We start from the raw sequence: 12,997 nt of genomic DNA, 5'->3' as shown, positions 1-12,997 counted from the left end.
AATTTAGCAGTGGGTTGCAGAGAAAAAAAATATGCTGGCAGAAAAATCCAATTGAGTGATTAAACAGCTCTTCATTTTCTGGCTTTATTTTTATGCTAACAAATTTGTTCTCTGAAAAGTGTCCACAAAGCCAAGTCTCTGATTAACACCTTTTTAAGGATGGTTTTTCACCTATTACTAAATTGCACCTCAATTATTTTCTTTACCCTATTATTAAAATGGTAATTGACAAAAACAAACTACATTGTCACCAGAAGAGCAATACAAAATGTACAAGTGATATATTAAAATCATATTTCCAGCTTGAATTTCAATGATGCATTGGGGCAACGATTTTGTGAGAAACATCTTCACCCTTAAATAAAGATTTTCTTAATTCCTTACCTGTGTGCTAATTAGATATCACCTTGTTTTCACATTAAACAGACTTCCACATGAGAAAGCAGCAAGGATGCAGTGGCATTAATGTTTCCTGGTGTCAACTTGCATTATTTCAGTAGACATTGAAATGAGGATGCATCTTGCTGCCTTTCCAATGAAGCAAGTTTAATTTAGTAATAGGTGAAAAACCATCCCTACAAAGGTGTTAATCAGAGACTTGGCTTTGTGGACACTTTTCAGAGAACAAATTTGTTAGCATAAAAATAAAGCCAGAAATGAAGAGCTGTTTAATCACTCAATTGGATTTTTAGAGCTACGCATTGGAAAATTCAGGGCTATACCGTGTAGATGAAGCACTAACAGGAGGTTTTAAAATTTTCATTCTAGTGTCCTTCGTTTGGGAGAAAAATGCAAAGGTACAAGACAGCTTTTCCTTGCCAATATCTCTCTTTTGCAAAGAGCTACGCATTGGAAAATTCAGGGCTATACCGTGTAGATGAAGAACTAACAGGAGGCTTTAAAATTTTCATTCTAGTGTCCTTCGTTTGGGAGAAAAATGCAAAGGTACAAGACAGCTTTTCCTTGCCAATATCTCTCTTTTGCAAAGAGCTACGCATTGGAAAATTCAGGTCTATGTCGTGTAGATGATGGCCTAACAGGTGGCTTTAAAATTTTCTTTCTAGTGTCCTTCGTTTGGGAGAAAAATGCAAAGGTACAAGACAGCTTTTCCTTGCCAATATCTCTCTTTTGCAAAGAGCTACGCATTGGAACATTCAGGGCTATGTCGTGTAGATGATGGCCTAACAGGAGGCTTTAAAATTTTCTTTCTAGTGACCTTCGTTTGGGAGAAAAATGCAAAGGTACAAGACAGCTTTTCCTTGCCAATATCTCTCTTTTGCAAAGAGCTGCGCATTGGAAAATTCAGGACTATGTCGTGTAGATGATGACCTAACAGGATGCTTTAAAATTTTCTTTCTAGTGTCCTTCGTTTGGGAGAAAAATGCAAAGGTACAAGACAGCTTTTCCTTGCCAATATCTCTCTTTTGCAAAGAGCTGCGCATTGGAAAATTCAGGGCTATGTCGTGTAGATGATGGCCTAACAGGAGGCTTTACAATTTTCTTTCTAGTGTCTTTCGTTTGGGAGAAAAATGCAAAGGTACAAGACAGTTTTTCCTTGCCAATATCTCTCTTTTGCAAAGAGCTACACATTGGAAAATTAAGGGCTATGTCGTGTAGATGATGGCCTAACAGGAGGCTTTAAAATTATCTTTCTAGTGTCCTTCGTTTGGAAGAAAAATGCAAAGGTACAAGACAGCTTTTCCTTGCCAATATCTCTCTTTTGCAAAGAGCTACGCATTGGAAAATTCAGGGCTATGTCGTGTAGATGATGGCCTAACAGGAGGCTTTAAAATTATCTTTCTAGTGTCCTTCGTTTGGAAGAAAAATGCAAAGGTACAAGACAGCTTTTCCTTGCCAATATCTCTCTTTTGCAAAGAGCTACGCTTTGGAAAATTCAGGGCTATGTCGTGTAGATGATGGCCTAACAGGAGGCTTTAAAATTTTCTTTTTAGTGACCTTCGTTTGGGAGAAACATGCAAAGGTACAAGACAGCTTTTCCTTGCCAATATCTCTCTTTTGCAAAGAGCTGCGCATTGGAAAATTCAGGGCTATGTCGTGTAGATGATGGCCTAACAGGAGGCTTTAAAATTATCTTTCTAGTGTCCTTCGTTTGGGAGAAAAATGCAAAGGTACAAGACAGCTTTTCCTTGCCAATATCTCTCTTTTGCAAAGAGCTACGCATTGGAAAATTCAGGGCTATGTCGTGTAGATGATGGCCTAACAGGAGGCTTTAAAATTTTCTTTCTAGTGTCCTTCGTTTGGGAGAAAAATGCAAAGGTACAAGACAGCTTTTCCTTGCCAATATCTCTCTTTTGCAAAGAGCTGCGCATTGGAAAATTCAGGGCTATGTCGTGTAGATGATGGCCTAACAGGAGGCTTTAAAATTTTCTTTCTAGTGACCTTCGTTTGGGAGAAAAATGCAAAGGTACAATACAGCTTTTCCTTGCCAATATCTCTCTTTTTTGCAAAGAGCTGCGCATTGGAAAATTCAGGACTATGTCGTGTAGATGATGGCCTAACAGGAGGCTTTAAAATTTTCTTTCTAGTGTCCTTCGTTTGGGAGAAAAATGCAAAGGTACAAGACAGCTTTTCCTTGCCAATATCTCTCTTTTGCAAAGAGCTGCGCATTGGAAAATTCAGGACTATGTCGTGTAGATGATGGCCTAACAGGAGGCTCTAAAATTTTCTTTCTAGTGTCCTTCGTTTGGGAGAAAAATGCAAAGGTACAAGACAGCTTTTCCTTGCCAATATCTCTCTTTTGCAAAGAGCTACGCATTGGAAAATTCAGCTAGCTGTTTTTATAAAATCACTGAATCAAATCTAACTCTGATTACATCAGAGAAGGCCAGGTACCCTACACCATAACAGGGGGTTTGAAATTTTGACTTGTCTACTTAAAGATCACCAAAATCTGATAACAAGGTCAATTAGGTCCCTGGGTGGGATTGAACCACCAACCTTTTGGTTAATAGCCGCACATACTAACTGATTGCGCCACAGAGACACTTTGCAAAAGTCCATACTGACAAAGGCTAATAAGCATTCATCTAAAACGTTTCCTAGAAAAACTTTAAAAAGTCAATAATCTGGAGAGTTTTTGTAAGATGTTTCTTCCATCAACCAACGAAGAAACACATTGGTACTTTCCCATGATGAGTGAGTGCTTCAGGATCTCTTGAACTTACATGTGCAGCAGAGTACTGCAATGGAAGCATGCTGGGCCCATAACCCAGAGGTAGGCAGATTGAAACTATCCTCTGCTATATGCATTTTTTTTTGTTAATTAAAGTAATCCAAAACTGGGATTGATATTTTGGCTCTTTTATTTTTACTTAAAGTACAATAACTTTTACCATTTTAATTTGTTTTAATAGTATATTGACAGTATTGTTTTCTTTCAAAAATCCACTTCATTTTCTTTACCCTATTATTAAAATGGTAATTGACAAAAACAAACTACATTGTCACCAGAAGAGCAATACAAAATGTACAAGTGATATATTAAAATCATCTTTCCAGCTTGAATTTCAATGATGCATTGGGTCAACAATTTTGTGAGAAACATCTTCACCCTTAAATAAAGATTTTCTTAATTCCTTACCTGTGTGCTAATTAGATATCACCTTGTTTTCACATTAAACAGACTTCCACATGAGAAAGCAGCAAGGATGCAGTGGCGTTAATGTTTCCTGGTGTCAACCTGTATTATTTCAGTAGACATTGAAATGAGGATACATCTTGCTGCCTTTCCAATGAAGCAAGTTTAATTTAGTAATAGGTGAAAAACCATCCCTACAAAGGTGTTAATCAGAGACTTGGCTTTGTGGACACTTTTCAGAGAACAAATTTGTTAGCATAAAAATAAAGCCAGAAAATGAAGAGCTGTTTAATCACGCAATTTGATTTTTTTGCCAGCATATTTCTTTTTCTCTGCAACCCACTGCTAAATTGTGCTTCCTAGATGTTTTTATAAAATCACTGAATCAAATCTAACTCTGATTACATCAGAGAAGGCCAGGTACCCTACACCATAACAGGGGGTATGAAATTTGACTTGTCTACTTAAAGATCACCAAAATCTGATAACAAGGTCAATTACGTCCCTGGGTGGGATTGAACCACCAACCTTTTGGTTAATAGCCGTACACACTAACTGATTGCGCCACAGAGACACTTTGCAAAACTACATACTGACAAATGCTAATAAGCATTCATCTAAAACGTTTCCTAGAAAAACTTTAAAAAGTCAATAATCTGGAGAGTTTTTGTAAGATGTTTCTTCTATCAACCAACGAAGAAACACATTGGTACTTTCCCATGATGAGTGAGTGCTTCAGGATCTCTTGCACTTACATGTGCAGCAGAGTACAGCAATGGAAGCATGCTGGGCCCATAACCCAGAGGTAGGCAGATTGAAACTATCCTCTGCTATATGCATTTTTTTGTTTGTTAATTAAAGTAATCCAAAACTGGGATTGATATTTTGGCTCTTTTATTTTTACTTAAAGTACAATAACTTTTACCATTTTAATTTGTTTTAATAGTATATTGACAGTATTGTTTTCTTTCAAAAATCCACTTAATTTTCTTTACCCTATTATTAAAATGGTAATTGACAAAAACAAACTACATTGTCACCAGAAGAGCAATACAAAATGTACAAGTGATATATTAAAATCATCTTTCCAGCTTGAATTTCAATGATGCATTGGGGCAACGATTTTGTGAGAAACATCTTCACCCTTAAATAAAGATTTTCTTAATTCCTTACCTGTGTGCTAATTAGATATCACCTTGTTTTCACATTAAACAGACTTCCACATGAGAAAGCAGCAAGGATGCAGTGGCGCTAATGTTACCTGGTGTCAACCTGTATTATTTCAGTAGACATTGAAATGAGGATGCATCTTGCTGCCTTTCCAATGAAGCAAGTTTAATTTAGTAATAGGTGAAAAACCATCCTTACAAAGGTGTTAATCAGAGACTTGGCTTTGTGGACACTTTTCAGAGAACAAATTTGTTAGCATAAAGATAAAGCCAGAAAATAAAGAGCTGTTTAATCACTCAATTGGATTTTTCTGCCAGCATATTTTTTTTCTCTGCAACCCACTGCTAAATTGTGCTTCCTAGCTGTTTTTATAAAATCACTGAATCAAATCTAACTCTGATTACATCAGAGAAGGCCAGGTACCCTACACCATAACAGGGGGTTTGAAATTTTGACTTGTCTACTTAAAGATCACCAAAATCTGATAACAAGGTCAATTAGGTCCCTGGGTGGGATTGAACCACCAACCTTTTGGTTAATAGCCGTACACACTAACTGATTGCGCCACAGAGACACTTTGCAAAAAGTCCATACTGACAAAGGCTAATAAGCATTCATCTAAAACGTTTCCTAGAAAAACTTTAAAAAGTCAATAATCTGGAGAGTTTTTGTAAGATGTTTCTTCCATCAACCAACGAAGAAACACATTGGTACTTTCCCATGATGAGTGAGTGCTTCAGGATCTCTTGAACTTACATGTGCAGCAGAGTACTGCAATGGAAGCATGCTGGGCTCATAACCGAGAGGTAGGCAGATTGAAACTATCCTCTGCTATATGCATTTTTTTTTTGTTAATTAAAGTAATCCAAAACTGGGATTGATATTTTGTCTCTTTTATTTTTACTTAAAGTACAATAACTTTTACCATTTTAATTTGTTTTAATAGTATATTGACAGTATTGTTTTCTTTCAAAAATCCACTTCATTTTCTTTACCCTATTATTAAAATGGTAATTGACAAAAACAAACTACATTGTCACCAGAAGAGCAATACAAAATGTACAAGTGATATATTAAAATCATCTTTCCAGCTTGAATTTCAATGTTGCATTGGGTCAACAATTTTGTGAGAAACATCTTCACCCTTAAATAAAGATTTTCTTAATTCCTTACCTGTGTGCTAATTAGATATCACCTTGTTTTCACATTAAACAGACTTCCACATGAGAAAGCAGCAAGGATGCAGTGGCGTTAATGTTTCCTGGTGTCAACCTGTATTATTTCAGTAGACATTGAAATGAGGATACATCTTGCTGCCTTTCCAATGAAGCAAGTTTAATTTAGTAATAGGTGAAAAACCATCCCTACAAAGGTGTTAATCAGAGACTTGGCTTTGTGGACACTTTTCAGAGAACAAATTTGTTAGCATAAAAATAAAGCCAGAAAATGAAGAGCTGTTTAATCACGCAATTTGATTTTTTTGCCAGCATATTTCTTTTTCTCTGCAACCCACTGCTAAATTGTGCTTCCTAGATGTTTTTATAAAATCACTGAATCAAATCTAACTCTGATTACATCAGAGAAGGCCAGGTACCCTACACCATAACAGGGGGTATGAAATTTGACTTGTCTACTTAAAGATCACCAAAATCTGATAACAAGGTCAATTACGTCCCTGGGTGGGATTGAACCACCAACCTTTTGGTTAATAGCCGTACATACTAACTGATTGCGCCACAGAGACACTTTGCAAAAGTACATACTGACAAATGCTAATAAGCATTCATCTAAAACGTTTCCTAGAAAAACTTAAAAAAGTCAATAATCTGGAGAGTTTTTGTAAGATGTTTCTTCTATCAACCAACGAAGAAACACATTGGTACTTTCCCATGATGAGTGAGTGCTTCAGGATCTCTTGCACTTACATGTGCAGCAGAGTACAGCAATGGAAGCATGCTGGGCCCATAACCCAGAGGTAGGCAGGTTGAAACTATCCTCTGCTATATGCATTTTTTTGTTTGTTAATTAAAGTAATCCAAAACTGGGATTGATATTTTGGCTCTTTTATTTTTACTTAAAGTACAATAACTTTTACCATTTTAATTTGTTTTAATAGTATATTGACAGTATTGTTTTCTTTCAAAAATCCACTTAATTTTCTTTACCCTATTATTAAAATGGTAATTGACAAAAACAAACTACATTGTCACCAGAAGAGCAATACAAAATGTACAAGTGATATATTAAAATCATATTTCCAGCTTGAATTTCAATGATGCATTGTGGCAACGATTTTGTGAGAAACATCTTCACCCTTAAATAAAGATTTTCTTAATTCCTTACCTGTGTGCTAATTAGATATCACCTTGTTTTCATATAAAACAGACTTCCACATGAGAAAGCAGCAAGGATGCAGTTTCGTTAATGTTTCCTGGTGTCAACTTGTATTATTTTAGTAGACATTGAAATGAGGATGCATCTTGCTGCCTTTCCAATGAAGCAAGTTTAATTTAGTAATAGGTGAAAAACCATCCTTACAAAGGTGTTAATCAGAGACTTGGCTTTGTGGACACTTTTCAGAGAACAAATTTGTTAGCATAAAAATAAAGCCAGAAAATGAAGAGCTGTTTAATCACTCAATTGGATTTTTCTGCCAGCATATTTTTTTTCTCTGCAACCCACTGCTAAATTGTGCTTCCTAGCTGTTTTTATAAAATCACTGAATCAAATCTAACTCTGATTACATCAGAGAAGGCCAGGTACCCTACACCATAACAGGGGGTTTGAAATTTTGACTTGTCTACTTAAAGATCACCAAAATCTGATAACAAGGTCAATTAGGTCCCTGGATGGGATTGAACCACCAACCTTATGGTTAATAGCCGTACATACTAACTGATTGCGCCACAGAGACACTTTGCGAAAGTCCATACTGACAAAGGCTAATAAGCATTCATCTAAAACGTTTCCTAGAAAAACTTTAAAAAGTCAATAATCTGGAGAGTTTTTGTAAGATGTTTCTTCCATCAACCAACGAAGAAACACATTGGTACTTTCCCATGATGAGTGAGTGCTTCAGGATCTCTTGAACTTACATGTGCAGCAGAGTACTGCAATGGAAGCATGCTGGGCCCATAACCCAGAGGTAGGCAGATTGAAACTATCCTCTGCTATATGCATTTTTTTTTTGTTAATTAAAGTAATCCAAAACTGGGATTGATATTTTGTCTCTTTTATTTTTACTTAAAGTACAATAACTTTTACCATTTTAATTTGTTTTAATAGTATATTGACAGTATTGTTTTCTTTCAAAAATCCACTTCATTTTCTTTACCCTATTATTAAAATGGTAATTGACAAAAACAAACTACATTGTCACCAGAAGAGCAATACAAAATGTACAAGTGATATATTAAAATCATCTTTCCAGCTTGAATTTCAACGATGCATTGGGTCAACAATTTTGTGAGAAACATCTTCACCCTTAAATAAAGATTTTCTTAATTCCTTACCTGTGTGCTAATTAGATATCACCTTGTTTTCACATTAAACAGACTTCCACATGAGAAAGCAGCAAGGATGCAGTGGCGTTAATGTTTCCTGGTGTCAACCTGTATTATTTCAGTAGACATTGAAATGAGGATACATCTTGCTGCCTTTCCAATGAAGCAAGTTTAATTTAGTAATAGGTGAAAAACCATCCCTACAAAGGTGTTAATCAGAGACTTGGCTTTGTGGACACTTTTCAGAGAACAAATTTGTTAGCATAAAAATAAAGCCAGAAAATGAAGAGCTGTTTAATCACGCAATTTGATTTTTTTGCCAGCATATTTCTTTTTCTCTGCAACCCACTGCTAAATTGTGCTTCCTAGATGTTTTTATAAAATCACTGAATCAAATCTAACTCTGATTACATCAGAGAAGGCCAGGTACCCTACACCATAACAGGGGGTATGAAATTTGACTTGTCTACTTAAAGATCACCAAAATCTGATAACAAGGTCAATTACGTCCCTGGGTGGGATTGAACCACCAACCTTTTGGTTAATAGCCGTACACACTAACTGATTGCGCCACAGAGACACTTTGCAAAACTACATACTGACAAATGCTAATAAGCATTCATCTAAAACGTTTCCTAGAAAAACTTTAAAAAGTCAATAATCTGGAGAGTTTTTGTAAGATGTTTCTTCTATCAACCAACGAAGAAACACATTGGTACTTTCCCATGATGAGTGAGTGCTTCAGGATCTCTTGCACTTACATGTGCAGCAGAGTACAGCAATGGAAGCATGCTGGGCCCATTACCCAGAGGTAGGCAGATTGAAACTATCCTCTGCTATATGCATTTTTTTGTTTGTTAATTAAAGTAATCCAAAACTGGGATTGATATTTTGGCTCTTTTATTTTTACTTAAAGTACAATAACTTTTACCATTTTAATTTGTTTTAATAGTATATTGACAGTATTGTTTTCTTTCAAAAATCCACTTAATTTTCTTTACCCTATTATTAAAATGGTAATTGACAAAAACAAACTACATTGTCACCAGAAGAGCAATACAAAATGTACAAGTGATATATTAAAATCATCTTTCCAGCTTGAATTTCAATGATGCATTGGGGCAACGATTTTGTGAGAAACATCTTCACCCTTAAATAAAGATTTTCTTAATTCCTTACCTGTGTGCTAATTAGATATCACCTTGTTTTCACATTAAACAGACTTCCACATGAGAAAGCAGCAAGGATGCAGTGGCGTTAATGTTTCCTGGTGTCAACCTGTATTATTTCAGTAGACATTGAAATGAGGATGCATCTTGCTGCCTTTCCAATGAAGCAAGTTTAATTTAGTAATAGGTGAAAAACCATCCTTACAAAGGTGTTAATCAGAGACTTGGCTTTGTGGACACTTTTCAGAGAACAAATTTGTTAGCATAAAAATAAAGCCAGAAAATAAAGAGCTGTTTAATCACTCAATTGGATTTTTCTGCCAGCATATTTTTTTTCTCTGCAACCCACTGCTAAATTGTGCTTCCTAGCTGTTTTTATAAAATCACTGAATCAAATCTAACTCTGATTACATCAGAGAAGGCCAGGTACCCTACACCATAACAGGGGGTTTGAAATTTTGACTTGTCTACTTAAAGATCACCAAAATCTGATAACAAGGTCAATTAGGTCCCTGGGTGGGATTGAACCACCAACCTTTTGGTTAATAGCCGTACACACTAACTGATTGCGCCACAGAGACACTTTGCAAAAAGACCATACTGACAAAGGCTAATAAGCATTCATCTAAAACGTTTCCTAGAAAAACTTTAAAAAGTCAATAATCTGGAGAGTTTTTGTAAGATGTTTCTTCCATCAACCAACGAAGAAACACATTGGTACTTTCCCATGATGAGTGAGTGCTTCAGGATCTCTTGAACTTACATGTGCAGCAGAGTACTGCAATGGAAGCATGCTGGGCTCATAACCGAGAGGTAGGCAGATTGAAACTATCCTCTGCTATATGCATTTTTTTTTTGTTAATTAAAGTAATCCAAAACTGGGATTGATATTTTGTCTCTTTTATTTTTACTTAAAGTACAATAACTTTTACCATTTTAATTTGTTTTAATAGTATATTGACAGTATTGTTTTCTTTCAAAAATCCACTTCATTTTCTTTACCCTATTATTAAAATGGTAATTGACAAAAACAAACTACATTGTCACCAGAAGAGCAATACAAAATGTACAAGTGATATATTAAAATCATCTTTCCAGCTTGAATTTCAATGTTGCATTGGGTCAACATTTTTGTGAGAAACATCTTCACCCTTAAATAAAGATTTTCTTAATTCCTTACCTGTGTGCTAATTAGATATCACCTTGTTTTCACATTAAACAGACTTCCACATGAGAAAGCAGCAAGGATGCAGTGGCGTTAATGTTTCCTGGTGTCAACTTGTATTATTTCAGTAGACATTGAAATGAGGATGCATCTTGCTGCCTTTCCAATGAAGCAAGTTTAATTTAGTAATAGGTGAAAAACCATCCTTACAAAGGTGTTAATCAGAGACTTGGCTTTGTGGACACTTTTCAGAGAACAAATTTGTTAGCATAAAAATAAAGCCAGAAAATGAAGAGCTGTTTAATCACTCGATTGGATTTTTCTGCCAGCATATTTTTTTTCTCTGCAACCCACTGCTAAATTGTGCTTCCTAGCTGTTTTTTATAAAATCACTGAATCAAATCTAACTCTGATTACATCAGAGAAGGCCATGTACCCTACACCATAAGAGGAGGTTTGAAATTTTGACTTGTCTCCTTAAATATCACCAAAATCTGATCACAAGGTTAATTACGTCCCTGGGTGGGATTGAACCACCAACATTTTGGTTAATAGCCAAACACACTAACCGATTGCGCCACAGAGACACTTTGCAAAAGTCCATACTGACAAAGGCTAATAAGCATTCATCTAAAACGTTTCCTAGAAAAACTTTTAAAAGTCAATAATCTGGAGAGTTTTTGTAAGATGTTTCTTCCATCAACCAACGAAGAAACACATTGGTACTTTCCCATGATGAGTGAGTGCTTCAGGATCTCTTGCACTTACATGTGCAGCAGAGTACTGCAATGGAAGCATGCTGGGCCCATAACCCAGAGGTAGGCAGATTGAAACTATCCTCTGCTATATGCATTTTTTTTGTTAATTAAAGTAATCCAAAACTGGGATTGATATTTTGTCTCTTTTATTTTTACTTAAAGTACAATAACTTTTACCATTTTAATTTGTTTTAATAGTATATTGACAGTATTGTTTTCTTTCAAAAATCCACTTCATTTTCTTTACCCTATTATTAAAATGGTAATTGACAAAAACAAACTACATTGTCACCAGAAGAGCAATACAAAATGTACAAGTGATATATTAAAATCATCTTTCCAGCTTGAATTTCAATGTTGCATTGGGTCAACATTTTTGTGAGAAACATCTTCACCCTTAAATAAAGATTTTCTTAATTCCTTACCTGTGTGCTAATTAGATATCACCTTGTTTTCACATTAAACAGACTTCCACATGAGAAAGCAGCAAGGATGCAGTGGCGTTAATGTTTCCTGGTGTCAACTTGTATTATTTCAGTAGACATTGAAATGAGGATGCATCTTGCTGCCTTTCCAATGAAGCAAGTTTAATTTAGTAATAGGTGAAAAACCATCCTTACAAAGGTGTTAATCAGAGACTTGGCTTTGTGGACACTTTTCAGAGAACAAATTTGTTAGCATAAAAATAAAGCCAGAAAATGAAGAGCTGTTTAATCACTCGATTGGATTTTTCTGCCAGCATATTTTTTTTCTCTGCAACCCACTGCTAAATTGTGCTTCCTAGCTGTTTTTTATAAAATCACTGAATCAAATCTAACTCTGATTACATCAGAGAAGGCCATGTACCCTACACCATAAGAGGAGGTTTGAAATTTTGACTTGTCTCCTTAAATATCACCAAAATCTGATCACAAGGTTAATTACGTCCCTGGGTGGGATTGAACCACCAACATTTTGGTTAATAGCCAAACACACTAACCGATTGCGCCACAGAGACACTTTGCAAAAGTCCATACTGACAAAGGCTAATAAGCATTCATCTAAAACGTTTCCTAGAAAAACTTTAAAAAGTCAATAATCTGGAGAGTTTTTGTAAGATGTTTCTTCCATCAACCAACGAAGAAACACATTGGTACTTTCCCATGATGAGTGAGTGCTTCAGGATCTCTTGCACTTACATGTGCAGCAGAGTACTGCAATGGAAGCATGCTGGGCCCATAACCCAGAGGTAGGCAGATTGAAACTATCCTCTGCTATATGCATTTTTTTTGTTAAAGTAATCCAAAACTGGGATTGATATTTTGTCTCTTTTATTTTTACTTAAAGTACAATAACTTTTACCATTTTAATTTGTTTTAATAGTATATTGACAGTATTGTTTTCTTTCAAAAATCAACTTCATTTTCTTTACCCTATTATTAAAATGGTAATTGACAAAAACAAACTACATTGTCACCAGAAGAGCAATACAAAATGTACAAGTGATATATTAAAATCATCTTTCCAGCTTGAATTTCAATGATGCATTGGGTCAACAATTTTGTGAGAAACATCTTCACCCTTAAATAAAGATTTTCTTAATTCCTTACCTGTGTGCTAATTAGATATCACCTTGTTTTCACATTAAACAGACT

The 12,997-nt window shown here is 35.4% G+C and overlaps 2 non-coding genes across 2 annotated transcripts; both read right to left on the bottom strand.

The window, feature by feature from the left end:
* Positions 1-11,118: 11,118 nt before the first annotated feature.
* TRNAN-AUU (transfer RNA asparagine (anticodon AUU)) lies at positions 11,119-11,192 on the bottom strand. The gene has a single exon. It is a non-coding gene; the product is annotated as a tRNA-Asn (tRNA).
* Positions 11,193-12,286: 1,094 nt separating this feature from the next.
* TRNAN-AUU (transfer RNA asparagine (anticodon AUU)) lies at positions 12,287-12,360 on the bottom strand. Its single transcript has one exon. It is a non-coding gene; the product is annotated as a tRNA-Asn (tRNA).
* Between the last annotated feature and the right edge of the window lie 637 nt (positions 12,361-12,997).

This window comes from Pseudophryne corroboree, unplaced genomic scaffold (genome assembly GCF_028390025.1).
Source record: "Pseudophryne corroboree isolate aPseCor3 unplaced genomic scaffold, aPseCor3.hap2 scaffold_888, whole genome shotgun sequence".
Lineage (NCBI taxonomy): Eukaryota > Metazoa > Chordata > Amphibia > Anura > Myobatrachidae > Pseudophryne > Pseudophryne corroboree.
The sequence above is the reverse complement of the archived record's forward strand: the minus strand, read 5'-3'. Positions and strand labels throughout refer to the sequence as shown.